The sequence below is a fragment of the Musca autumnalis genome, unplaced genomic scaffold (assembly GCF_047663935.1).
Source record: "Musca autumnalis isolate F117 unplaced genomic scaffold, ASM4766393v1 scaffold_2, whole genome shotgun sequence".
In the NCBI taxonomy this organism is placed as follows: Eukaryota; Metazoa; Arthropoda; class Insecta; order Diptera; family Muscidae; genus Musca; species Musca autumnalis.
This window is the reverse complement of record NW_027411755.1, coordinates 228,166,194-228,192,968: the sequence shown is the minus strand read 5'-3', so window position 1 is coordinate 228,192,968 and position 26,775 is coordinate 228,166,194. Positions and strand designations below refer to the sequence as shown.

Sequence of the window (26,775 nt, the reverse complement as noted above, 5' to 3'; positions counted from 1 at the left end):
ATATTTTTCAAGCCCGTGGATTTTTAAAGAATATTTTTCAAGCCCTTGGAGTTTTAAAGAATATTTGTCAATCCCGTGGAGTTTTAAAGAATATTTTCCAAGCCCGTGGAGTTTTAAAGAATATTTATCAAGCACGTGGATTTTTTTTAAAGAATATTATTCGAGCCCTTGGATTTTTTAAGGAATATTTTTCGAGCCCGCGGATTTTTTTAAAGAATATTTTTCGAGCCCGTCGATTTTTTAAAGAATATTTTTCGAGCCCGTGGATTTTCTAAATAAATTTTTTTGAGCCCGTGGATTTTCTAAATAAATTTTTTTGAGCCCGTGGATTTTTTAAAGAACATTTTTCTACCTCATTGAATTGTTAAAGAATGTTTATCGAGCCCGTGGATTTTTTAAAGAATATTTTTCTAGCCCGTGAATTTTTTTAAGAAAATTTTTCTAGTCCGTGGATTCTTAAGGAATATTTTTCGAGCCCGTGGCTTTTTTAAAGAATATTTGTCGTGCCCGTAGATTTTTTAAAGAATATTTGTCGTGCCCGTGAATTTTTTAAAGAATATTTGTCGTGCCCGTGAATTTTTTAAAGAATATTTGTCGTGCCCGTGAATTTTTTAAAGAACAATTTCGATCCCATGAATTTTTTAAAGAATATTTTTCGACTCCGTGGATTTTTTAAAGAATATTTTTCGAGCCCTTGGATTTTTTTAAGAATATTTTTCGAGCCCTTGAATTTTTTGAAGAATAGTTTACGAGCCCGTGGATTTTTTAAACAATATTTTCCGAGCCCGCGGATTTTTTAAAGTATATTTCGAGCTCGCGGATTTTTTAAAGTATATTTCGAGCCCGCGGACTTGTTAAAGTATATTTTTCGAACCCGTGGATTTTTTAAAGTATATTTCCAGCCCGTGGATTTTTTAATGTATATTTTTCGAGCCCGTGGATTTGCTGAAGTATATGTTTCGAGCCCTTGGATTTTTTCGAGCTCGTGAATTTTTTAAAGAATATTTTTCGAGCCCGTGAATTTTTTAAAGAATATTTTTTCCAACCGTGTATTTTTTAAAGAATATTTTTCAAACCGTGGATTTTTTAAAGTATATTTTTCGAGCCCGTGAATTTTTTAAAGTATATTTTGCGAGCTCGTGGATTTTTTACAAACTACGTCTATACATTCCGCCCTCATCGTAGACCCTTTTTTCCTTTTTTTTTTTAAATATCTTCTGTAAAGAGTCTTAGCTCCCTGTCAACTTCTTTTTTAAGAGTTCATTAACCTCGTGTTAAGCTGTATTAATTATTGTTAATTGCCATCATTTGTCCATATCGTTCAATTAAGGATTGTTAGTTGATAGTCATTTTTCATTATTCACTATGCCATTGTCTGTCAGAGAGAGAGCGTCATGTCAAAGCGTTTCCATGCAGAGGACAAACAAATGAAGGGAAACATATGCGTATTTTCAGTGAGCAATACTTTGCCATTGCGCTGATATGTTATCGGGATGAGGAGTGCTTTGATTAAGCAATTGGGCTAGTTGAGTGGAATATGCTGTGGCTATCTGTTTTGATTGCAACTTACCGATGTCTAACTTTCGTGTTGTGTCTGTTCGTACTTTGTTTGCTACGTTTAAGCGGGTGCGTACCTTTGCTGCAACAAGGTAGTGGTCCGAATCAATGTTTGCACCTCGGAACGATCGTACATCCAACACGCTCGATGAATGTTGGAGCATGAGCGCAAATAAAGCTGATGTTGAAGAATTTAGCTTTTATTCGAATTGCAGCAAGTCTTTCATTCACTGGTGTGAAGCTGGAGACCAGGTGTTTTAACCTCCGACCAACTACAAATCCGCAACCAAACTCATGCTTTATGTCATGGCAGCTATAATACAGTGCGTCACCTTTAGGTGTTGTTGTGACGCCTTTCCCAATCCATCGTATTTCCTGCACGCAGAGAAAAAATATTTTTCGCTTTTGTTGGAACAAAAATATCTGTTTTGGTTCCAAAAATGTATTTGTTTTGTTCAAACATTGTAATCCAAATCCAAAAATACCATCTTTTGTTCCAAACATAGAAAACAAAAACAACTTTCGAATTTCCGCAATATTGTAAAAATCGTTAACAATACCGATTGTAGGAACAATCATAATCTAATTTTGTTTACAAAAAGTATTGTCAACCCAGAAAACCAGACATTTTGGATTTGAGTGTATATACTTCTCATATACACTTTTCACATAACTTGTATATAAATGTCACGTATAATATTGCAATCACTGATGAACACAATACATGGTTTGCTGCATTGGCTGACAACAAAGACAAACAAAAAGCCACAAACACCCACCACAACATGAGGAATAATTAAACACCATAACGAACTCCGGTATAACACCAAACCTTAAAGCACAATGAAGATACAAGAATGAAACAAAACAGAAACAAATAAAAACAAGAGTCTCATTGTTGGTATACATACACACAAAGATAAAGTCATCATGTCATACAAACAAAACTCACCATAATTGTTTTTTTTCAACACGGCATCGAATAGCGAGAGAAGAGAAAAAATTGTCGAAGAAAAGAGAGAACTATTGTCCAGTTGACAAAAAACTATTTTTGGATTTAACAAAACGCAATTGTTGGAATCACAATACTACATTTGGAATTTAACAATATCTTTACAATACATATTTTGCTCTTCGAATATTGTTGGATCAATCATACTTTTTTCTCTGCGTGTGTATGTCAGTAATATCGGCCTTCTACTTTTCAAGTACATCTGCCAATGCGTAAACTGCACCTTCTCTATAAAGAGGGCGAACATTCCAGGTGCAGATTCGCAGATCATGGTCCATAAAACGTTTGCGGGGTTCGTCAAATTTAGAGGTATTTGTTTTTCTTTTCTTTCGTGTTTTCAAAGTATGCTGTTTTTTCTAGGGGAGGGTTACTAATCCGACGCCCAAACCCAAGTTTTTAACGTTCTTATAAGTGAACGCGCGGCACATGTTAGCTCACTACCTTAAAGGGGTGTTAAAGGCAGTTCCCCAGGTGACACCACGGGGAGGTCAGTGTTCACTTGAGATGAAAGAGAGGGACCAAGATAAATCCTGAGCTTTGCCATGTTACAACCGGTCAGGACCGTTCCTTGGTATCTTCCATCCCCTACGTCAGATAGCAAAATAAGGTATTGTAAATGTTTAAAAACCACGGGTGCCACCGTGGTGCAATGGTATGCACACCCGCCTTGCACACATAAGGTCGTGGGTTCGATTCCCCGGCCAGGCAACATCAAAACACTTTTCAACGGTGGCAAAATACCCCTCAGTAATGTTGGCGACATTTCCTGAGTATTTCAGCCATGTACAACTTCTCTACAAAAGTGGTGTCTTAGACACGCCGTTCGGACTCGGCGATAAACTGTAGGTCCCATATCATTGAGTTAATATGAATCGGGGTGCACTCATTGATATGAGAGAAGTCTCCCTTGTCCCTATGGGATGTTGTGGAACAATTATATATATATATAATGTTTAAAAAATATACTTCTGGAACAACTATATATTTTGTGTCAAATACAATTTTTACATATTTACAATACCCTATATTGCTCTCACAATATGTTTGGTTCAAGAAGATTCCTTGTAGCTAGCATATTCTGAGAGCAAAATATTGTTTTATAAATGTCTAAAAATAAATATTGTTACAGCAACCATATATTTTGTGTCAAACACCATACTGACAAAAAATATATAGATGCTACAATAAAATATATTTTTAGATATTTACAATACTCCATTTTTGTTTTCAGAATATGTTTGCTTCAACAATATTCCTTCTCTGTGTCCTCAGTTAAAATAGGAAAGAACTTCTACGAACAGTTCAGTACGTAACTGGTTTTCCGACAAGAAAACGAAAGCCTATCGTGTGACTTATTCAACATCCAACTGGAGATAGGTATACGAAAAAATATTATTTAAATATTATATTAATATTATATAATATAAAAATATTATTTATTGATCTGCTGATGTTCGTAAGATTTGCTTTATTTATTTTTTATCAATTTGTGGGTGCTTCAAAATATTCTATGTGTTACCATTTCCTGCTGAAACACAATTTTGAAATATCACATCATAATTACCACCACTTCTCAACACGCCATTTATTTATTTTCTATGCTACTCAATTACATCGCTACTACTGTAGTTAAGAGTTGAAATTAAACCTTTTTTTGTTTACTCGAGTAAATATTGAGTCGATACCGGCGCACAGTACACCTCAGGTGGATTCTCACCTTTATTTCTTTGAAAAAGTAAAAACAGCAACAACAACAAAAATAAATTAAACCTTTGTTCTTCATTGATTCGGTTAGCGAAACTTGTGTGTAATAAATGTTTATTGTTGTTGTTGTTAAGTAAATAAAACGTCTAACATTTTGAAGGTTATCAATATGATGGTAATTATTTACATTTAAAAATAATAGGCGTGTTTTTTTTCGTTTAACATATTTTTTATTAAAAGGAGAAATAATTACTTAATATTAGGAAGAAACGTTTTTGGTTTAATTTTTATAATTTGTGTCCTCTACGACCAGATGTGGAGCATTCATCGCTTATTATGGACCAAAATTGGCAAAAAATGCATGAAAAGAAAAGGTTCTCACCTTCTCCTGATATCAAAGAGAATTCTATCCTTCATATCGCCTAGACCGAAAGGGGTTTCGAATACATGAAGACCGCGGATTTCTTAAAGAATATTTTTCAAGCACGTTGATTTTTTAAAGAATATTTTTCAAGCACGTGGATTTTTTAAAGAATATTTTTCAAGCACGTGGATTTTTTAAAGAATATTTTCCCTGCTCGTGGATTTTTAAATAATATTTTTCAAGCCCATAGATTTTTTAAAGAATATTTTTCAAGCCCATAGATTTTTTAAAGAATATTTTTCAAGCACGTGGATTTTTTAAAGAATATTTTTCAAGCACGTGGATTTTTTAAAGAACATTTTTCAAGCACGTGGATTTTTTAAAGAATATTTTTCAAGCACGTGGATTTTTTAAAGAATATTTTTAAAGCACGTGGATTTTTTAAAGAATATTTTTCAAGCACGTGGATTTTTTAAAGAATATTTTTCAAGAACGTGGATTTTTTAAAGAATATTTTTCAAGGATTTTTTAAAGAATATTTTTCAAGCACGTGGATTTTTAAAGAATATTTTTCAAGCACGTGGATTTTTTAAAGAATATTTTTCAAGCACGTGGATTTTTTAAAGAATATTTTTCAAGCACGTGGATTTTTTAAAGAATATTTTTCAAGCACGTGGATTTTTTAAAGAATATTTTTCAAGCACGTGGATTTTTCAAAGAATATTTTTTAAGCACGTGGATTTTTTAAAGAATATTTTTCAAGCACGTGGATTTTTTAAAGAATATTTTTCCTGCTCGTGGATTTTTTAAGAATATTTTTCGAGCCCTAAGATTTTTAAAGAATATTTTTCAAGCAAGTGGATTTTTTAAAGAATATTTTTCAAGCACGTGGATTTTTTAAAGAATATTTTTCAAGCACGTGGATTTTTTAAATAATATTTTTCAAGCAAGTGGATTTTTTGAAGAATATTTTTCAAGCACGTGGATTTTTTAAAGAACATTTTTCATGCCATTAGATTTTTTAAAGAATATTTTTCAAGTCCGTCGATTTTTAAAGAATATTTTTCGAGCCCTTGGTTTTTTTTTAAATAATATTTTTCGAGCCCGTGGATATTTTTAAAGAATATTTTTCAAGTCCGTGGATTTTTAAAGAATATTTTTCAAGCCCTTGGTGTTTTTAAAGAATATTTTTCGAGCACGTTGATTTTTCTAAGAATATTTTTCAAGCCCGTGAATTTTTTAAAAAACATTTTTTAAGCAGTGGATTTTTTAAACAATATTTTAAAGCCGTGGATGTTTTAAATAATATTTTTCAAGCACGTTAATTTTTTTTATAGAAAGTTTTTCAAGCACGTGAATTTTTTAAATAATATTTTAAAAGCCGCGGATTTTTAAAGGAATATTTTTCGAGCACGTGGATTTTTTAAAAAATATTTGTCGTATCCGTGGCTTTTTTAAAGAATATTTTTCGAGCCACTGGATTTTTTAAAGACTATTTTTCGAGCCACTGGATTTTTTAAAGAATATTTTTCGAGTCCGTAGATTCTTTAAAGAATATTTTTCGAGTCCGTAGATTCTTTAAAGAATATTTTTCGAGTCCGTAGATTCTTTAAAGAATATTTTTCGAGCCCATGGAGTTTGAAAAAAATATTTTACGAGGCCATGCATTTTTTAAAGAATATTTTTCAAGCACGTGGATTTTTTAAAGAATATTTTTCAAGCACGTGGATTTTTTAAAGAATATTTTTCAAGCACGTGGATTTTTTAAAGAATATTTTTCAAGCACGTGGATTTTTTAAAGAATATTTTTCAAGCACGTGGATTTTTTAAAGAATATTTTTCAAGCACGTGGATTTTTTAAAGAATATTTTTCAAGCACGTGGATTTTTTAAAGAATATTTTTCAAGCACGTGGATTTTTTAAAGAATATTTTTCAAGCACGTGGATTTTTTAAAGAATATTTTTCAAGCACGTGGATTTTTTAAAGAATATTTTTCAAGCACGTGGATTTTTTAAAGAATATTTTTCAAGCACGTGGATTTTTTAAAGAATATTTTTCAAGCACGTGGATTTTTTAAAGAATATTTTTCAAGCACGTGGATTTTTTAAAGAATATTTTTCAAGCACGTGGATTTTTTAAAGAATATTTTTCAAGCACGTGGATTTTTTAAAGAATATTTTTCAAGCACGTGGATTTTTTAAAGAATATTTTTCAAGCACGTGGATTTTTTAAAGAATATTTTTCAAGCACGTGGATTTTTTAAAGAATATTTTTCAAGCACGTGGATTTTTTAAAGAATATTTTTCAAGCACGTGGATTTTTTAAAGAATATTTTTCAAGCACGTGGATTTTTTAAAGAATATTTTTCAAGCACGTGGATTTTTTAAAGAATATTTTTCAAGCACGTGGATTTTTTAAAGAATATTTTTCAAGCACGTGGATTTTTTAAAGAATATTTTTCAAGCACGTGGATTTTTTAAAGAATATTTTTCAAGCACGTGGATTTTTTAAAGAATATTTTTCAAGCACGTGGATTTTTTAAAGAATATTTTTCAAGCACGTGGATTTTTTAAAGAATATTTTTCAAGCACGTGGATTTTTTAAAGAATATTTTTCAAGCACGTGGATTTTTTAAAGAATATTTTTCAAGCACGTGGATTTTTTAAAGAATATTTTTCAAGCACGTGGATTTTTTAAAGAATATTTTTCAAGCACGTGGATTTTTTAAAGAATATTTTTCAAGCACGTGGATTTTTTAAAGAATATTTTTCAAGCACGTGGATTTTTTAAAGAATATTTTTCAAGCACGTGGATTTTTTAAAGAATATTTTTCAAGCACGTGGATTTTTTAAAGAATATTTTTCAAGCACGTGGATTTTTTAAAGAATATTTTTCAAGCACGTGGATTTTTTAAAGAATATTTTTCAAGCACGTGGATTTTTTAAAGAATATTTTTCAAGCACGTGGATTTTTTAAAGAATATTTTTCAAGCACGTGGATTTTTTAAAGAATATTTGTCGTATCCGTGGCTTTTTTAAAGAATATTTTTCGAGCCACTGGATTTTTTAAAGAATATTTTTCGAGTCCGTAGATTCTTTAAAGAATATTTTTCGAGCCCATGGAGTTTGAAAAAAATATTTTACGAGGCCATGGATTTGTTAAAGAATATTTTTCGAGGACGTGGATTTTATTAAAGAATATTTCTCAAGCACGTGGATTTTTTAAAGAATATTTTTCAAGCCCGTGGATTTTATTAAAGAATATTTTTCAAGCCCGTGGACTTTTTAAAGAATATTTTTCAAGCACGCGGATTTTTTAAAGAATATTTTTCAAGCCCTTGGATTTTATTAAAGAAAATTTTTCAAGCCCGTGGACTTTTTAAAGAATATTTTTCAAGCACGCGGATTTTTTAAAGAATATTTTTCAAGCCCGGGGATTTTATTAAAGAATATTTTTCAAGCCCGTGGACTTTTTTAAAGAATATTTTTCAAGCCCGGGGATTTTATTAAAGAATATTTTTCAAGCCCGTGGACTTTTTGAATAATATTTTTTTTTAAATAATATTATCAAGCACGTTAATTTTTTATAGAAAGTTTTTCAAGCACGTGAATTTTTTAAATAATATTTTAAAAGCCGCGGATTTTTAAAGGAGTATTTTTCGAGACCCTGAATTTTTTAAATAATATAATTTTCAATACCGTTGATTTGTTAAAGAATGTTTTTAAAGTCGTTGGATTTTTTAAACAATATTTTCAAAGCCCGTGGATTTTTTAAAGAATATTTTTCAAGCCCGCGGATTTTTTAAAGAACATTTTCCGAGCCAGTGGATTTTTTAAAGAATATTTGTGGAGCCCGTCCATTTTTGGAAAAATATTTTTCGAGCCCGTGGATTTTTAAAGAATATTTTTCAAGCCCGTGGAGTTTTAAAGAATATTTTTCAAGCCCGTGGAGTTTTAAAGAATATTTCTCGAGCACGTGGATTTTTTAAAGAATATTTCTCGAGCACGTGGATTTTTTAAGGAATATTTTTGGAGCCCGCGGATTTTTAAAGAATATTTTTCTAGCCCGTGGATTTTTAAAGAATATTTTTTAGCCCGTGGATTTTTAAGGAATATTTTTCGATTTTTTAAAGAATATTTGTCGTGCCCGTGGATTTTTTGAAGAATATTTGTCGTGCCCGTGGATTTTTTGAAGAATATTTGTAGTGCCCGTGGATTTTTAAAGAATATTTGTCGTGCCCGTGGATTTTTTAAAGAATATTTGTCGTGCCCGTGGTTTTTTTAAAGAATATTTGTCGTGCCCGTGGATTTTTAAAGAATATTTGTCGTGCCCGTGGATTTTTTAAAGAACAATTTTCGATCCCATGGATTTTTTAAAGAATAGTTTTCGACCCCGTGGATTTTTTAAAAAATATTTTTGGAGCCCTTGAATTTTTTGAATAGTTTTCGAGCCCGTGGATTTTTTAAAGAATATTTTTCGAGCCCGCGGTTTTTTAAAGTATATTTCGAGCCCGCGGATTTTTTAAAGTATATTTCGAGCCCGTGCATTTTTTAAAGAATATTTTCCGATCGCGTGGATTTTTTAAAGTATATTTCGAGCCCGTAGATGTTTTAATGTATATTTTTCGAGCCCTTGGATTTTTTTTAATGCATATTTTTTGAGCCCGTGGATTTGTATATTTTTCGAACCAGTGGATTTTTCAAAGTATATGTTTCGAGCCTTTGGATTTTTTAAAGTATATTATTCCAGCCGATGGATTTGTTAAAGTATATTTTTCGAGCCCGTGAATTTTTGAAAGAATATTTGTTGAGCCCCTGGATTTTTTAAAGAATATTTTTCGACCCCGTTGATTTTTTAAAGTATATTCTTCAAGCCCGTAGATTTTGTTAACAATACAGACTACGTCTGTACATTCCGCACTCATCGTAGACCCTTTTTACTTTTTTTTAAAAAAATATCTTCTGTAAAAAACTTCCCTCGATGTCAACTTTTTTTAAGAGTTCATTAACCTCGTGTTAAGCTGTATTAATTATTGTTAATTGCCATCATTTGTCCATATCGTTCAATTAAGGATTGTTAGTTGATAGTTATTTTTCATTATTCACTAAGCCATTGCCTGTCAGGGAGAGAGAGAGAGCGTCATGTCAAAGCGTTTCCATGCAGAGGACAAGCAAGTGAAGTGAAGCATATGCGTATTTTCTTTTTATGTGGCGGTTTTTTTTTTTGTCTTTGTTTGGTGGTGGTGTGACTGCAGCATAGTGCAACAACGCATTAAGATGGAGGTCATTTGTTCTTTTAGCAGGGGTTAAGTGGTAGTTACTTGTGTTTGCCTTTTTAGACAAGGGGAGTTTTCCTTCAAAGTGGTCACTTTTATGGCATTGACATGGCAACGCTTGTTGTGTTTGTGTTATACGGGTTAATATCATGCTACGATGCATGAAATGCATCTGTCTTAATATAATAAAAAATGGGAAAATAACGAAATTTTTATTAAGAGAATGAAATAGATTGTCATTATTTCTGCCATTAGAAATGGGGAAAGTTTAGACAGTGGAAATGTAAGTTATTTATTTTAGTAGCAATAGTTCTTACTGCCCTTTGTAGCAAGGAGTGGAGGGCCGGTCCTATGAATCAGACCAGTGGATTTTTTGGATACGATATTGTTTAAAATGACCACTTTGTACTGAAAAGATCATAATTTTGACGACTCTCCCAAGAATTTATCATATTATATCACATTATATATTAAACTTCGCATATCAAAATATCTCTTTAAAAACCCCCGGGCTTTTAAAATAATGTTTAAAAACTACGTTTTTTTAAAATAGTATTAACAAAATCCATGGGCTTTTAAAATATTATTTTAAGAATCCACGGGCTTGGAAAACATTCTTTAAAACACACGCTCGAAAAATATTCTTTACAAAATCCAGGGGCTTTTAAAATATTGTTTAAAAAATCCAACAACTTTAAAAACATTCTTTACAAATTATCGAAATTGAAAAATATTTTTTATTAAAAACACTGTAAAAAGAACGGGCTTTTAAAATATTATTTAAAAAAATCCACGCACGCGAAAAATATTCCTTTAAAAATCCGCGGGCTTTTAAAATAATATTTTTAAAATCCACGGGCTTTTAAAATATTATTTAAACAATCCACGGGCTTGATAAGCATGCTATAAAAAATCAACGGGCTTGAAAAATATTCCTTAGAAAATCCACAAGCACGAAAAGTATTCTTTACAAAATCCAGAAGCTCGAAGAATATTCTATACAAAATCCAGGGGCTCGAAAAATATTCTTCAAAAAAATCCACGGCTTGAAAATATTCTTTAAAAACACCACGGGCTGGAAAAATATTCTTTAAAAAATCCACGGGCTCGAAAAATATTCCTTAAAAATTCCACGGGCTCGAAAAATATTTTTTAAAAATCCAAGGGCTCGAAAAATATTCCTTAAAAAACCAAGGGCTTGAAAAATATTCCTTCGAAAGCGTGGATTTTTTAAAAAAATATTTTTGAAAACTTTATATTTTTTTTTTTAACAAATATTTTTCGAGTCCGTGGATTTTTTAAAGAATATTTTTGAAAACTTTATATTTTTAACAAATATTTTTCGAGTCCGTGGATTTTTTAAAGAGTGTTTTTCAAGCCATTGGATTTTTTAAAGAATATTTTCCGAGCCCGTCTTTTACGGAACTTTTTTTCCAGACCGTGGATTTTTTTCAAAGAATAATTGTTAAACACTTGGATTTTTTGAAAAATATTTTTTAACCCCTTGTATTTTTTAAAGAATATTTTTCAAGCCCGTGGATTTTTAAAGAATATTAGTGATAGAAGACCTACTAAGTCATGAACAAACCTGACTCTCCTACGTTTCCATTGAAGTGATTTTACGATCATAGAATTTGTAGTTTAGTGTAAATTTGTATTTGCAAAACTATAAACAGAAAAAAGTAAACATTTAAAAAGCGCTTAGTTGAATGGACTATGTCGATGTCGATGATGATGATAACAGCAACGTTGTGACAACAACAACAACAACAACAAATGCTAACAATAGCAACATGAAGCGTGTAGCGTCAACTTGGTTATAAAATCCAATGCGACAATGGGGTAATTTTTATTGCATGTCGTTCGCCCCTAAGTTGGGTGGGTGGTTGATTGCTTAGAGGTTGTTGCTGCCACTGCCGCTGCCACTGGTCGTTGGTATGTGACGTTTTACTATTTTTAGACTGCACGAGAATACGAAAAAATGCTACTGTTTTTTTTTGCTTTCTACAAAAAATTAAATGAAATCTAAAATACATTGTGGACACTTGCAGTGGCGGTGGCATATACGGGTGACAAAAGAAGCGGCGCCATTTTATTCAATAAAACCCAACACAGCACCGCGACACACAAACCAATATTCGACCGATGCTCAACGCAATTTGTTATGTGCCAAAAACATTGTCCATTTTGCTGCAAATGTCTCTGATAATGAATCAAGACACAGAAAAAATTACACAAAAATGTAAAAAAACAATCACAAATAAAAGAATTTAAAATAAATTACGACAATAGTCGTAACAACAACAACGGGGCTGTTCTATTGCATTGTTGCAGTTACAAAATAAAATAAGAAGAAGAGGTGGTTTTACCCAGTTCAAAGTCTAATCTAATCGATACAATGCATTCACTTCCAACTATATTTAGATTTTTAGAGGAAATTTAGAGAAGATTTTGATTGGTCAGATGGGAATCTAAAAATATTCTTTAAAAATCCACTGGCTCGAAAAATATTATTTAAAAAGTTCACGGGCTTGAAAAATATTCTTTAAAAAGTCCACGGGCTTGAAAAATATTCTTTAATAAGTCCACGGGCTCGAAAAATATTCTTTAAAAAGTCCACGGGCTTTAAAAATTTTCTTTAATAAGTCCACGGGCTCGAAAAATATTCTTTAAAAAGTCCACGGGCTTGAAAAATATTCTTTATAAGTCCACGGGCTCGAAAAATATTCTTTAAAAAGTTCACGGGCTTGAAAAATATTCTTTAATAAGTCCACGAGCTCGAAAAATATTCTTTAAAAAGTCCACGGGCTTGAAAAATATTCTTTAATAAGTCCACGGGCTCGAAAAATATTCTTTAAAAAGTCCACGGGCTTGAAAAATATTCTTTAATAAGTCCACGGGCTCGAAAAATATTCTTTAATAAGTCCACGGGCTCGAAAAATATTCTTTAATAAGTCCACGGGCTTGAAAAATATTCTTTAAAAATTCCACGGGGTCGAAAAATATTGTTTAATAAGTCCACTGGCTCGAAAAATATTCTTTAATAAGTCCACGGGCTTAAAAAATATTCTTTAATAAGTCCACGGGCTTGAAAAATATTCTTTAATAAGTCCACGGGCTCAAAAAATATTCTTTAAAAAATCCACGGGCTTGAAAAATATTCTTTAATAAGTCCATGGGCTCGAAAAATATTCTTTAAAAAGTCCACGGGCTTGAAAAATATTCTTTAATAAGTCCACGGGCTCGAAAAATTTTCTTTAAAAAGTCCACGGGCTTGAAAAATATTCTTTAATAAGTCCACGTGCTTGAAAAATATTCTTCAAAAAATCCACGTGCTTGAAAAATATTTTTTAAAAAATCCACGTGCTTAAAAAATATTCTTTAAAAAATCCACGTGCTTGAAAAATATTCTTTAAAAAATCCACGTGCTTGAAAAATATTCTTTAAAAAATTCACGTGCTTGAAAAACATTCTTTAAAGAATCCACGTGCTTGTAAAGTATTCTTTAAAAAATCCACGTGCTTGAAAAATATTCTTTAAAAAATCCACGTGCTTGAAAAATATTCTTTAAAAAATCCACGTGCTTGAAAAATGTTCTTTAAAAAATCCACGTGCTTGAAAAATATCCTTTAAAAACCCACGTGCTTGAAAAATGTTTTTTATAAAATCCACGTGCTTGAAAAATGTTCTTTATAAAATCCACGAGCTTGAAAAATATTCTTTAAAAAATTCACGTGCTTGAAAAATATTCTTTAAAAAATTCACGTGCTTGAAAAATATTCTTTAAAAAATTCACGTGCTTGAAAAATATTCTTTAAAAAATCCACGTGCTTGAAAAATATTCTTTAAAAAATGCACGTGCTTGAAAAATATTCTTTAAAAAATCCACGTGCTTGAAAAAAATTCTTTAAAAAATTCACGTGCTTGAAAAATATTCTTTAAAAAGTCCACGTGTTTGAAAAATATTCTTTAAAAAATCCACGTGCTTGAAAAATATTCTTTAAAAAACACACGTGCTTGAAAAATATTCTTTAAAAAATCCACGTGCTTGAAAAATATTCTTTAAAAAACACACGTGCTTGAAAAATATTCTTTAAAAAATCCACGTGCTTGAAAAATATTCTTTAAAAAAAACACGTGTTTGAAAAATATTCTTTAAAAAGTCCACGTGCTTGAAAAATATTCTTTAAAAAATCTACGTGCTTGAAAAATATTCTTTAAAAAATCCACGTGCTTGAAAAATATTCTTTAAAAAGTCCACGTGCTTGAAAAATATTCTTTAAAAAATCCACGTGCTTAAAAATTGTTCTTTAAAAAATCCACGTGCTTGAAAAATATTCTTTAAAAAATCCACGTGCTTGAAAAATATTCTTTAAAAAATCCACGTGCTTGAAAAATATTCTTTAAAAAATCCACGTGCTTGAAAAATATTCTTTAAAAAGTCCACGGGCTTGAAAAATATTCTTTAAAAAGTCCACGTGCTTGAAAATATTCTTTAAAAAGTCCACGTTCTTGAAAAATATTCTTCAAAAAATCCACGTGCTTGAAAAAATATTCTTTAAAAAATCCACGTGCTTGAAAAATATTCTTTAAAAAATCCACGTGCTTGAAAAATATTCTTTAAAAAATCCACGTGCTTGAAAAATATTCTTTAAAAAATCTACGTGCTTGAAAAATATTCTTTAAAAAATACACGTGCTTGAAAAATATTCTTTAAAAAATCCACGTTCTTGAAAAATATTCTTTAAAAAATCCACATGCTTGAAAAATATTCTTTAAAAAATCCACGTGCTTGAAAAATATTCTTTAAAAAATCCACGTGCTTGAAAAATATTCTTTAAAAAATCCACGTGCTTGAAAAATATTCTTTAAAAAATCCACGTGCTTGAAAAATATTCTTTAAAAAATCCACGTGCTTGAAAAATATTCTTTAAAAAATCCACGTGCTTGAAAAATATTCTTTAAAAAATCCACGTGCTTGAAAAATATTCTTTAAAAAATCCAAGTGCTTGAAAAATTTTCTTTAAAAAATCCACTTGCTTGAAAAATATTCTTTAAAAAATCCACGTGCTTGAAAAATATTCTTTAAAAAATCCACGTGCTTGAAAAATATTCTTTAAAAAATCCACGTGCTTGAAAAATATTCTTTAAAAAATCCACGTGCTTGAAAAATATTCTTTAAAAAATCCACGTACTTGAAAAATATTCTTTAAAAAATCCACGTGCTTGAAAAATATTCTTTAAAAAATCCACGTGCTTGAAAAATATTCTTTAAAAAATCCACGTGCTTGAAAAATATTCTTTAAAAATTCCATGTGCTTGAAAAATATTCTTTAAAAATTCCATGTGCTTGAAAAATACTCTTTAAAAAATCCATGGCTCGGAAATATTCTTTAAGAAATTCATGTGCTTGGTTGCAAATTGTATCCATGTCAACAATTCCTCCCATTGACGTAGTTATCCTCTCAATTTCCTAAGCCTCCATAATTGGCCGTGCCAACTATTCGGTAGTCTTAAAATATCTTCAATAATTTCGCAACAAAATAAATAATGTGAAAAAAATAAAATAAACACATTAAAAGTTTTTGTGTGTTCTCTACACTTCTCCATTTCTCCACCGAACAAACAAATTTATAAAAAAATTCCCCAACAGGCCGAGCATACTCCAACAACAACAAGGGTAACAACAAGAAGTGAGCGGCCATGTAGAAAAAGTAATATATTAAATGCATTTTTTGTCCGAATGCCAAGAAAGAAAACCAAGTCGAGCTGAGGCTGCCGGGCTGGCAGGCAGGCATTCGAGCAGTGCAAGTTTACAAAACAAATTGTTTATGTATGTGGAAAAGCTTTTGTTTGTTAACAAAACAGCAAACGAAGTGAACCTTAAAAAATTCAAGCAAATGCCCTTTTCTCCACAACAATTTCGGCATAACTGCTTAAAGGACATAAATTCTTATGGTTACCCTACATTGCAATATGTAGAGGATATTATGAGGGCCAATGTAGAGTAAGTGTTGACATGACGATTTCCACGCAGAAAATTGAGCACTGGAAGCCCCTACAAAAGATCAACACATTTTTCGCCGTGGTTACAACTGAACTTAATGACAGAGTTTTGTAGTGCCTGCCCATAGTCTTCCATGACAACTAAAAACACTTTTATTTTATTTTTAAAAAATTCCACTAACAATAAAAAACATCACCAAACGAAACGATGTAACTAAAGTTGTTGCCATTGGCTGGTATTGTTGCCTTAACTTCGGAGTCCTTTCCATTATACTGTTGTTGTTATAACCTTGAAATGCATTATTTGCCATTTATTGCCGGACAGGCTGTTGGTATTTTATTGCTTTTCATTTTATTTTCGTAAATACAAAAATACAATTTTTGTTGTTGTAAACAATATCATATTTTTTGTGTTACTTAAAGGATAACAAATATTTTCCAAGGGCCCTTTAGGATATGCAACAATTTTGTACACAATTTAATATTGACCTCTTTCCCAAAATGTAGGCATTAAATCAATGTCATATATTAGCACACATCTAAAAGTATGCAACACAATTTAATGGTGTTTTTTCTTCTTCTTTTCATTTACAGAGGGGGCAATTTGTTCGTGTTAACCGAAAAAAACACGGAGAGTGAAGGAGAAAAAGGTGAGTCTCAGAAACTTTAAGTAATTGGATGTCAGTTTGAATACAATGTCATATTTTTAATTGGAATCAATGAGAACAATTTTATTGAGCTTTAATAAAATTTATAGGGACTGTACACAAGAGGCCTCGTTAGGTTTATCCGTGGATTTTTTAAGAATATATTCCGTGCACGTGAATTTTTTTTAAAGATTATGTTTCAAGCTCGTGGATTTTTTAACAATTTCTTTCATGCATGTGGATTTTTTTAAATAATATTTTTCAAGCACGTGGATTTTTTGAAGAATATTTTTCAAGCACGTGGATTTTTTAAAGAATATTTTTCAAGCACGTGGATTTTTTAAAGAATATTTTTCAAGCACGTGGATTTTTTAAAGAATATTTTTCAAGCACGTGGATTTTTTAAAGAATATTTTTCAAGCACGTGGATTTTTTAAAGAATATTTTTCAAGCACGTGGATTTTTTAAAGAATATTTTTCAAGCACGTGGATTTTTTAAAGAATATTTTTCAAGCACGTGGATTTTTTAAAGAATATTTTTCTAGCACGTGGATTTTTTAAAGAATATTTTTCAAGCACGTGGATTTTTTAAAGAATATTTTTCAAGCAAGTGGATTTTTTAAAGAATATTTTTCAAGCACGTGGATTTTTTAAAGAATATTTTTCAAGCACGTGGATTTTTTAAAGAATATTTTTCAAGCACGTGGATTTTTTAAAGAATATTTTTCAAGCACGTGGATTTTTTAAACAATATTTTTCAAGCACGTGGATTTTTTAAAGAATATCTTTCAAGCACGTGGATTTTTTAAAAAATATTTTTCAAGCACGTGGATTTTTTAAAGAATATTTTTAAAGCACTTGGTTTTTTAAAGAATATTTTTAAAGAAAGTTTTTCAAGCACGTAAATTTTTTATAGAATATTTTTCGAGCCCGTGGATTCTTTAAACAATATTTTTCGAGCCCAAGGATTTTTAAAGAATATTTTTCGAGCCCGTGGATTTTTTAAGGAATGTTTTTCAAGCACGTAACATTTTTATAATTTTTTTTTAGGCACGTGCACTTTTTAGAGAATATTTATCGCGCTCGTGGATTTTTTAAAGAATGTTTTTCAATCACATAAAAATTTTATAGAATTTTTTTAAGTACCTGGATTTCTCAAAAAATCCACGGGCTCCAAAAATGTTCTTTAGAACCTCCACGTGCTTAAAAAACACTCTTTAAATAATCCACGTGCTTAAAAAACACTCTTTAAATAACCCACATGCCTGAAAAACATTCTTTAGAACTTCCACGTGCCTTAAAAATACTCTTTAAATAATCCACGTGCTTGAAAAATATTCTTTAAAAAAATCCAATACTATGTTTCTTAAAAATTCTACAGGCAAAAAAAAATTCTTTAAAGAATCCAGGTGCTTGAAAAATATTCTTAAAAAAATCCATGGGTCATACAATGTTCTTTAAAAATTCTACAGGCTCAAAAAAAATATTCTTAAAAAAATCCACGTGCTCGAAAAATATTCTTTAAAAAATCCACGGGCTCGAAAAATATTCTTTAAACAATCGAAAAATATTGTTTAAAGAATCCACGGGCTCGCAAAATATTCTTTGAAAAATTCAGGTAAAAATCTAAATTTTTTTAAAAAAAATCACATTCGCTGGAAATATTTTTTAAAAGATCCACGGAGTGGAAAATATTTTTTTAAAAAATACATGGGCTCAAAAAATATTCTTTATAAAAACCACGTGCCCGAAAATATTTGTTGAAAAATTCAAGGCCTTTGAAAATATTCTTTGAAAAATCAAGTTGCCGGAATAATATTTTTTAAAAAATCCACGGACTCGCAAAATATTCTTTAAACCAGCCACGGGTTCCAAAAATATTCTTTGAAACGTCCCGATCTACAAAAATATTCGTTAAAATATCCATGGGCACGAAAAATATTTTAAAAAAATCCATGGACTAAAAATCCAAAGGCTGGAAAAATCTTCTTTAAAAAATATAGTTTAAAAATATAGTTTAAAGAATTCACAAGCTCGACAAATATTCTTTAAAAAATCCAAGGGCTCGAAAAATATTCTTTAATAAATCCAATGGCTCAAAAAATATTCTTTAAAAAATCCACGGGCTCGAAAAATATTCTTTAAAAAATCCACGTGCTTGAAAAATATTGTTTAAATATTTAAAATATGTTTAAAGAATATTTTTCGAGCCCGTGGATTTTTTAAAGAATATTTTCGAACCGGTGGATTTTTTAAAGAATATTTTTTGAGCCCGTGGATTTATTAAAGAATATTTTTCGAGCCCTTGGATTTTTTAAAGAATATTTGTCGAGCTTGTGAATTCTTTATGGAATATTTTTTGAGCACGTGGATTTTTTAAAGAATATTTGTCGAGCCTGTGAATTCTTTATAGAATATTTTTCGAGCCCCTGGATTTTTTAAATAATGTTTTTCAAGCACATACATTTTTATAGAATATTTTTCGTGGATTTTTTAAAGAATGTTTTTCCGTGGATTTTTTAAGGAATGTTTTTCAAGCACGTACAATTTTTTTTTAGGCACGTGGACTTTCTAAAGAATATTTTTCGAGCTCGTGGATTTTTTAAAGAATGTTTTTCAATCACATAAAATTTTTATAGAATTTTTTTAGGCACCTGGATTTCTCAGAAAATCCACGGGCTCAAAAAATGTTCTTTAGAACCTCCACGTTCTTAAAAAATACTCTTTAAATAATCCACGTGCTTGAAAAATATTCTTTAAAAAATCCAAGGGTCAAACTATGTTCTTTAAAAATTCTACAGCCTCAAAAAAATATTCTTTAAAAAAATCCATGGGTCAAACAACGATCTTTAAAAATTCTACAGGCTCAAAAAAATATTCTTAAAAAAATCCACGTGCTCGAAAAATATCCTTTAAAAATTCCACGGGCTCGAAAAATATTCTTTAAAAACCACGGATGCGAAAACTATTTTTTAAAAAATCCACGGGCTCTAAAAATATTCTTAAAAAAACCAAAAATAATATTTAAAACATCAGCGGGCTCCAAAAATTTCTTTAAAAAATCCACCGGCACGAAAAAGAATATTTTTTAAATTTAAAAAATCCACCGGCACGAAAAATTATATTTTATAAATTTAAAAATCCACCGGCACGATAAAGAATATTTTTTAAATTTAAAAAATCAACGGGCACAAATAATATTCTTTAAAAAAGCCACGGGCACGAAAAATATACTTTAAAAAATCCACAGACTCGAAAAATATTCTTTAAACAATCCACGGGCTCGAAAAATATTCTTTAAAAATCCACGGTCTAGGAAAATATTCTTTAAAAAAATCCACATGCTCGGAAAAATACGCCTTAAAAATCCAAGGTCTCGAAAAAATTCTTTTAAAAATTCACGGACTCGAAAAATATTCTTTAAAGCATCTACGGACTCAAAAAATATTCTTTAAAAATCCACAGGCTCGAAAAATATCCTGTAAAATATCCACGGGCTCGAAAAAAAATCTTTAAAATATCCGGGAACTTAAAAAATATTTTTTAAAAAAAAAATCCAAGGACTCGAAAAATATACCTATATAATCCAAGTGCACGAGAAACAATCTTTAAAAAATTCCACGGGCTCGAAAAAGTTCCTTAAAAAATCTTATGAAATAATCGAGGGCCTCAAAAAATATCTTCCACAAAATCCAAGGGCTCGAAAAAAATTCTTTTAAAAATCCACGGGCTCAAAAAAAATCCAAAAAAAAAAAATCCAAGGGCTTCAACAAAATTGTTTTAGAAAATCTACGCGCCCTAAAAATGCTTAAAAAAAACCCACGGGCTAGAAAAAAAAATTCTTAAAAAAATCCATGGGATCGATAATATTTCTTTAAAAAAGTCAACGGGCTTGAAAAATATTCTTTAAAAAATCACTGGATTAAAAAAAGTTCTTTAAAAATTCACATGCAAAAACGTTTTCCAGAACCTGTTGACAGGTCGTCGTAGAACCTATAAAGAGGTCTTATTTTGACAGAAGGGATCTTGTATATCTAAAAAGAGTCTCCCGTAAGCAGAACTCCCCCTATTATATATCCAACCGATTAAAAGACTTTCTGAAAGGATCCTCGAATTTTCAAATTGTGCAATTAAAAATAGACGACCCATTTAGTCTATTTTTAATTGCACAATTTGAAAATTCGAATTGAAGGTGTGCGGCGTCTATATCTCAATATCAAAGATTTTATATAAGTTAGTTATAGGACAATGTGAAATTGATGGGCATACTTTTAGGCTGAATATTTAAATTGAAAATCAATACGAAAATGCCAATACGAATGCCAAGTCTCATGCTAAATCCTACCGTAAACACCCGGACATTAAATATTTCTCACCTCCTTGTTATTCTATATGCAACAATCTCTCATGATTTGAAATATCTTCAATATTCCACTAATAATCTATTTTCATTTTTAAATTGTCGCAAACACTTAAATCCTTAGACAGATTACCAATTAAGTTGTTAAGATAATAACTAACCTCAAAACACAGAAACACACAGAAATACAGACAGACAGACCGAAGAAGAACATGTTTCCCCTGGTGGCCAATGGAATTTCTTCTTAATCTCTTGAGAGGGGAGTGCAAATTGTACATTTTGCATGGCAATTTGTTGCTTTCCCTCTCCCTGTATCCCTCTCTCATTAGTCTTAATTTATTTTACAAATTAATTAGACTTTAGGGAAATACACCAAAATGACATTTAAAAAAAACTTTAAACAGTGCAAAGTTTTTCGCCCATAAGATAAAAGGGGGTCGGACACTTCGACAGGAAAAAAGGTGCGAACTTTCCAAAATGAATGTTTAAAGTTTTGCAAAACTTTTCACTTCACAGACCATGATGGTCATGGTTAGGCTGTCGCCATTCTGCAATGTTAATTTCATTTAAATGTAAGTTTTTCTTTCTCTTTAATTTAACTCCCTAAAGTAGGCAACATATTTGTTAAGCAGAACATTAAGCCTGAAATTATGTGACAAGTGTAATGGAATTCCTCTCGTGTGTGTGTGTGAAGATAATCACAAAATTTAAATTTCATTTTAAGTGCAGGGAAATTTATTTCTGATGTCAAGGCTATTCCTAAGGGGGGAAAACTAAGAGATTTTGCCTAAAGTATAAGGGTGGTGATTTAAAAACTCTCAGCTACACGATGGACAGCCACATAAATAATGTAGATATGTATATGAAGAAGAGCTTTGAAGATTATGTTCTAGATGAGAATTTTTCGATATGGGTCCAATATACATAGGTATGTGAAATGGTTTTCTTCTCAAACCTGTGGTTGGACAGAATGTGTTTCGAGAGACCTTTCGTGAAAAATACAACTCCTCAATAATATGCAAATAACGAAGTTTTCCCTGCTGTCTCTGCCTCACATTGGCAAATGAAGGATAAATCATTTTTATCTGAAATCACTTCCGCAATCCTTACTTTGCTCTCACCACAAAAAGCATAACAGCTTTAACGACTGTTAGCCCTACCAATCTGCCAATAAAAAATGAACAATCAATTTAATATTTTTGATTTGTTTCTGTTGCTTAGTTTGCTCGCTTACCGGTCGTCAGTCATCAGTCACCATCATCATCGTCATCATCAATATACAATATGATTGTAATCTAATTTATTGGTTTAGAAATTGACAACATCAATTAGAATACGATTGTATGACAAATACAATTCAATATTGTTTCTTTTTATGGCCTATCTACCCCGACCGAATTGCGCTTCGGAAGAATATATGTGTGCGGTAAAAATCCAACCACAGCAATGACTGATAACCATGATAGAATATAATACAAATTAAAGAGATAAAAATAACAAATACAACAAAAGCAGACAATGGTGGTTTGACAGTGAAAATAGTATCAATTTTATTAGTGACATCAATCGATCACACAAATAGGAGGAACAATGCATTTAACAAAGATCCACAATGTGGTCTAGGTTCAAAATACATTTCAATGTGAAAGACCTACTGAACGAAATTCTATCTACGAAAAACCTATTAAGAGAACTTTTATCTACAAACTCTCTATCTATACACATTAGGAGATCTATAGACAAACCCTTTGTAAGGCCATCTTTATGTAAGATGACTCAATGAGGACTTCTATATATAAGATCCACTCTTATATATAGAAGACGCCTTTATATAAGCTCGGACGATTTTTTAAAAAATTCACGGACACGAAAAAAATCTTTAAAAATTCCACGTGTTTGAAAAATATTCTTTAAAAAAATCCAGGTGCTTGAAAAATATACTTTAAAAATTCTACGTGCTTAAAAAAAATATTCTTTAAAAAATCTAGCTGCTTGAAAATATCCTTTAAAAATTCCACGTGCTTGAAAAATATTCTTAAAAAAATCTACGAATAATATTCTGTAAAAAATCCACTGTCTCGAAACCGTGAATTTTTTAAAGAATATTTTTCGAGCCCATGAATTTTGTAAGGAATATTTTTCCAGCACGTGGATTTTTTAAAGAATATTTTTCGAGCCCATGGATTTTTTAGAGAATATTGTTCGAACCCGTGGATTTTTTAAAGAATATTTTGCAATCCCTTGGATTTTTTTAAAGAATATTTTTCAAGCACTTGGATTTTTTAAAGAATATTTTTCAAGCACGTGGATATTTTAAAGAATATTTTTCAAGCACGTGGATTTTTTAAAGAATATTTTTTAAGCACGTGGATTTTTTAAAGAATATTTTTCAAGCACGTGGATTTTTTAAAGAATATTTTTCAAGCACGTGGATTTTTTAAAGAATATTTTCAAGCACGTGGATTTTTTAAAGAATATTTTTCAAGCACGTGGATTTTTAAAGAATATTTTTCAAGCACGTGGATTTTTGAAAGAATATTTTTCAAGCACGTGGATTTTTTAAAGAATATTTTTCAAGCACGTGGATTTTTGAAAGAATATTTTTCAAGCACGTGGATTTTTTAAAGAATATTTTTCAAGCACGTGGATTTTTTAAAGAATATTTTCAAGCACGTGGATTTTTTAAAGAATATTTTTCAAGCACGTGGATTTTTAAAGAATATTTTTCAAGCACGTGGATTTTTGAAAGAATATTTTTCAAGCACGTGGATTTTTTAAAGAATATTTTTCAAGCACGTGGATTTTTGAAAGAATATTTTTCAAGCACGTGGATTTTTTAAAGAATATTTTTCAAGCACGTGGATTTTTTAAAGAATATTTTCAAGCACGTGGATTTTTTAAAGAATATTTTTCAAGCACGTGGATTTTTAAAGAATATTTTTCAAGCACGTGGATTTTTGAAAGAATATTTTTCAAGCACGTGGATTTTTTAAAGAATATTTTTCAAGCACGTGGATTTTTGAAAGAATATTTTTCAAGCACGTGGATTTTTGAAAGAATATTTTTCAAGCACGTGGATTTTTTAAAGAATATTTTCAAGCACGTGGATTTTTTAAAGAATATTTTTCAAGCACGTGGATTTTTAAAGAATATTTTTCAAGCACGTGGATTTTTGAAAGAATATTTTTCAAGCACGTGGATTTTTTAAAGAATATTTTTCAAGCACGTGGATTTTTGAAAGAATATTTTTCAAGCACGTGGATTTTTTAAAGAATATTTTTCAAGCACGTGGATTTTTTAAAGAATATTTTCAAGCACGTGGATTTTTTAAAGAATATTTTTCAAGCACGTGGATTTTTAAAGAATATTTTTCAAGCACGTGGATTTTTGAAAGAATATTTTTCAAGCACGTGGATTTTTTAAAGAATATTTTTCAAGCACGTGGATTTTTGAAAGAATATTTTTCAAGCACGTGGATTTTTTAAAGAATATTTTTCAAGCACGTGGATTTTTTAAAGAATATTTTCAAGCACGTGGATTTTTTAAAGAATATTTTTCAAGCACGTGGATTTTTAAAGAATATTTTTCAAGCACGTGGATTTTTGAAAGAATATTTTTCAAGCACGTGGATTTTTTAAAGAATATTTTTCAAGCACGTGGATTTTTGAAAGAATATTTTTCAAGCACGTGGATTTTTTAAAGAATATTTTTGTGCCTGTGAATTTTTTAAAGAATATTTTTCAAGCCCTTGAATTTTTTAAAGAATATTTTTCAAGCCCGTGGATTTTTTAAAGAATATTTTTCAAGCCGTGGATTTTTTAAAGAATATTTTTCAAGCCGTGGATTTTTTAAAGAATATTTTTCAAGCCCTTGAATTTTTTAAAGAATATTTTTCGAACCCGTGGATTTTTTAAAGAATATTTTTCGAGCCCATGGATTTTTTAGAGAATATTTTTCAAGCCCGTGGATTTTTTAAAGAATATTTTTCAAGCCTGTGGATTTTTTAAAGAATATTTTTCAAGCACGTGGATTTTTTAAAGAATATTTTCAAGCACGTGGATTTTTTAAAGAATATTTTTCAAGCACGTGGATTTTTAAAGAATATTTTTCAAGCACGTGGATTTTTGAAAGAATATTTTTCAAGCACGTGGATTTTTTAAAGAATATTTTTGTGAATGTGAATTTTTTAAAGAATATTTTTCAAGCACGTGGATTTTTGAAAGAATATTTTTCAAGCACGTGGATTTTTTAAAGAATATTTTTCAAGCACGTGGATTTTTTAAAGAATATTTTTCAAGCCCTTGAATTTTTTAAAGAATATTTTTCAAGCACGTGGATTTTTTAAAGAATATTTTTCAAGCCGTGGATTTTTTAAAGAATATTTTTCAAGCCCTTGAATTTTTTAAAGAATATTTTTCGAACCCGTGGATTTTTTAAAGAATATTTTTCGAGCCCATGGATTTTTTAAAGAATATTTTTCGAGCCCATGGATTTTTTAGAGAATATTTTTCAAGCCCGTGGATTTTTTAAAGAATATTTTTCAAGACTGTGGATTTTTTAAAGAATATTTTTCGTGGAGTTTTTAAAGAATATTTTTAGAGCACGTGGATTTTTTAAAGAATATTTTTCAAGCACCTGGATTTTTTAAAGAATATTTTTCAAGCACGTGGATTTTTTAAAGAATATTTTTAAAGCACTTGGATTTTTTAAATAATATTTTTAAAGCACGTGGATTTTTTAAAAAATATTTTTCGTGCCCGTGGATTTTTTAAAGAATAATTTTCAAGCACGTGGATTTTTTAAAAAATATTTTTCGTGCCCGTGGATATTTTAAAGAATAATTTTCAAGCACGTGGATTTTTTAAAGAATATTTTTCAAGCACGTGGATTTTTTAAAGAATATTTTTCAAGCACGTGGATTTTTTAAAGAATATTTTTAAAGCACGTGGATTTTTTAAAGAATATTTTTCGTGCCCGTGGATATTTTAAAGAATAATTTTCAAGCACGTGGATTTTTTAAAGAATAATTTTCAAGCACGTGGATTTTTTAAAGAATATTTTTCGTGCCCGTGGATTTGTTAAAAAATATTTTTCGTGCCCGTGGATTTTTTAAAAAATATTTTTCGTGCCCGTGGATTTTTTAAAGAATATTTTTCGTACCCGTTGATTTTTTAAAGAATATTTTTTGTGCCCGTGGATTTGTTAAAGAATATTTTTTGTGCCCGTGGATTTTTTAAAAAATATTTTTCGAGCCCGTTAATTTTTAAAAAATATTTTTCGAGCCCGTTAATTTTTAAAGAATATTTTTTAGAGCCCGTGGATTTTTTTAAAGAATATTTTTTGAAATCGTGGGATTTTTTAAGAATATTTTTCAAACCCATGGATTTTTTGAAGAATTTTTTTAGGCCCCTGGATTTTTAAAGAATATTTTTCCAGCATGTAGATATTTTAAAGAACATTTTTCGTGCCCGTGGATTTTTTTAGGAATATTTTTCGAGCTCTTGGATTTTTTAAAGAAGTTCTTTCGAGCACGTGGATTTTTTAAAGAAGTTCCTTCGAGCCCGTGGATTTTTAAAGAATATTTTTCGAGCCCGTGGATTTTTTAAAGAAGTTCTTTCGAGCCCCTGGATTTTTAAAGAATATTTTTCGAGCCCGTGGATTTTTAAAGAATATTTTTTAAGCCCGTGGATTTTTAAAGAATATTTTTTGAGCCCGTGGATTTTTAAAGAATATTTTTCAAGCCCGTGGATTTTTAAAGAATATTTTTCAAACCTCTGGATTTTTTAAAGAAAAAATTTCGAGGCCGAGGATTTTTTAAGGAATGTTTTTGAAGCCCGTGGATTTTTTAA

At 30.2% G+C, this 26,775-nt stretch overlaps 1 long non-coding RNA gene across 1 annotated transcript in view; it reads left to right on the top strand.

Moving 5' to 3' along the window:
- The window catches only part of LOC141395330 (uncharacterized), a 101,135-nt gene that overhangs the window by 36,080 nt on the left and 38,280 nt on the right, over nucleotides 1–26,775 (top strand). Inside the window, exon 3 of the long non-coding RNA XR_012410612.1 lies at nucleotides 16,514–16,569. This is a non-coding gene — a long non-coding RNA (uncharacterized lncRNA). The remainder of the gene's footprint in view (nucleotides 1–16,513; nucleotides 16,570–26,775) is intronic.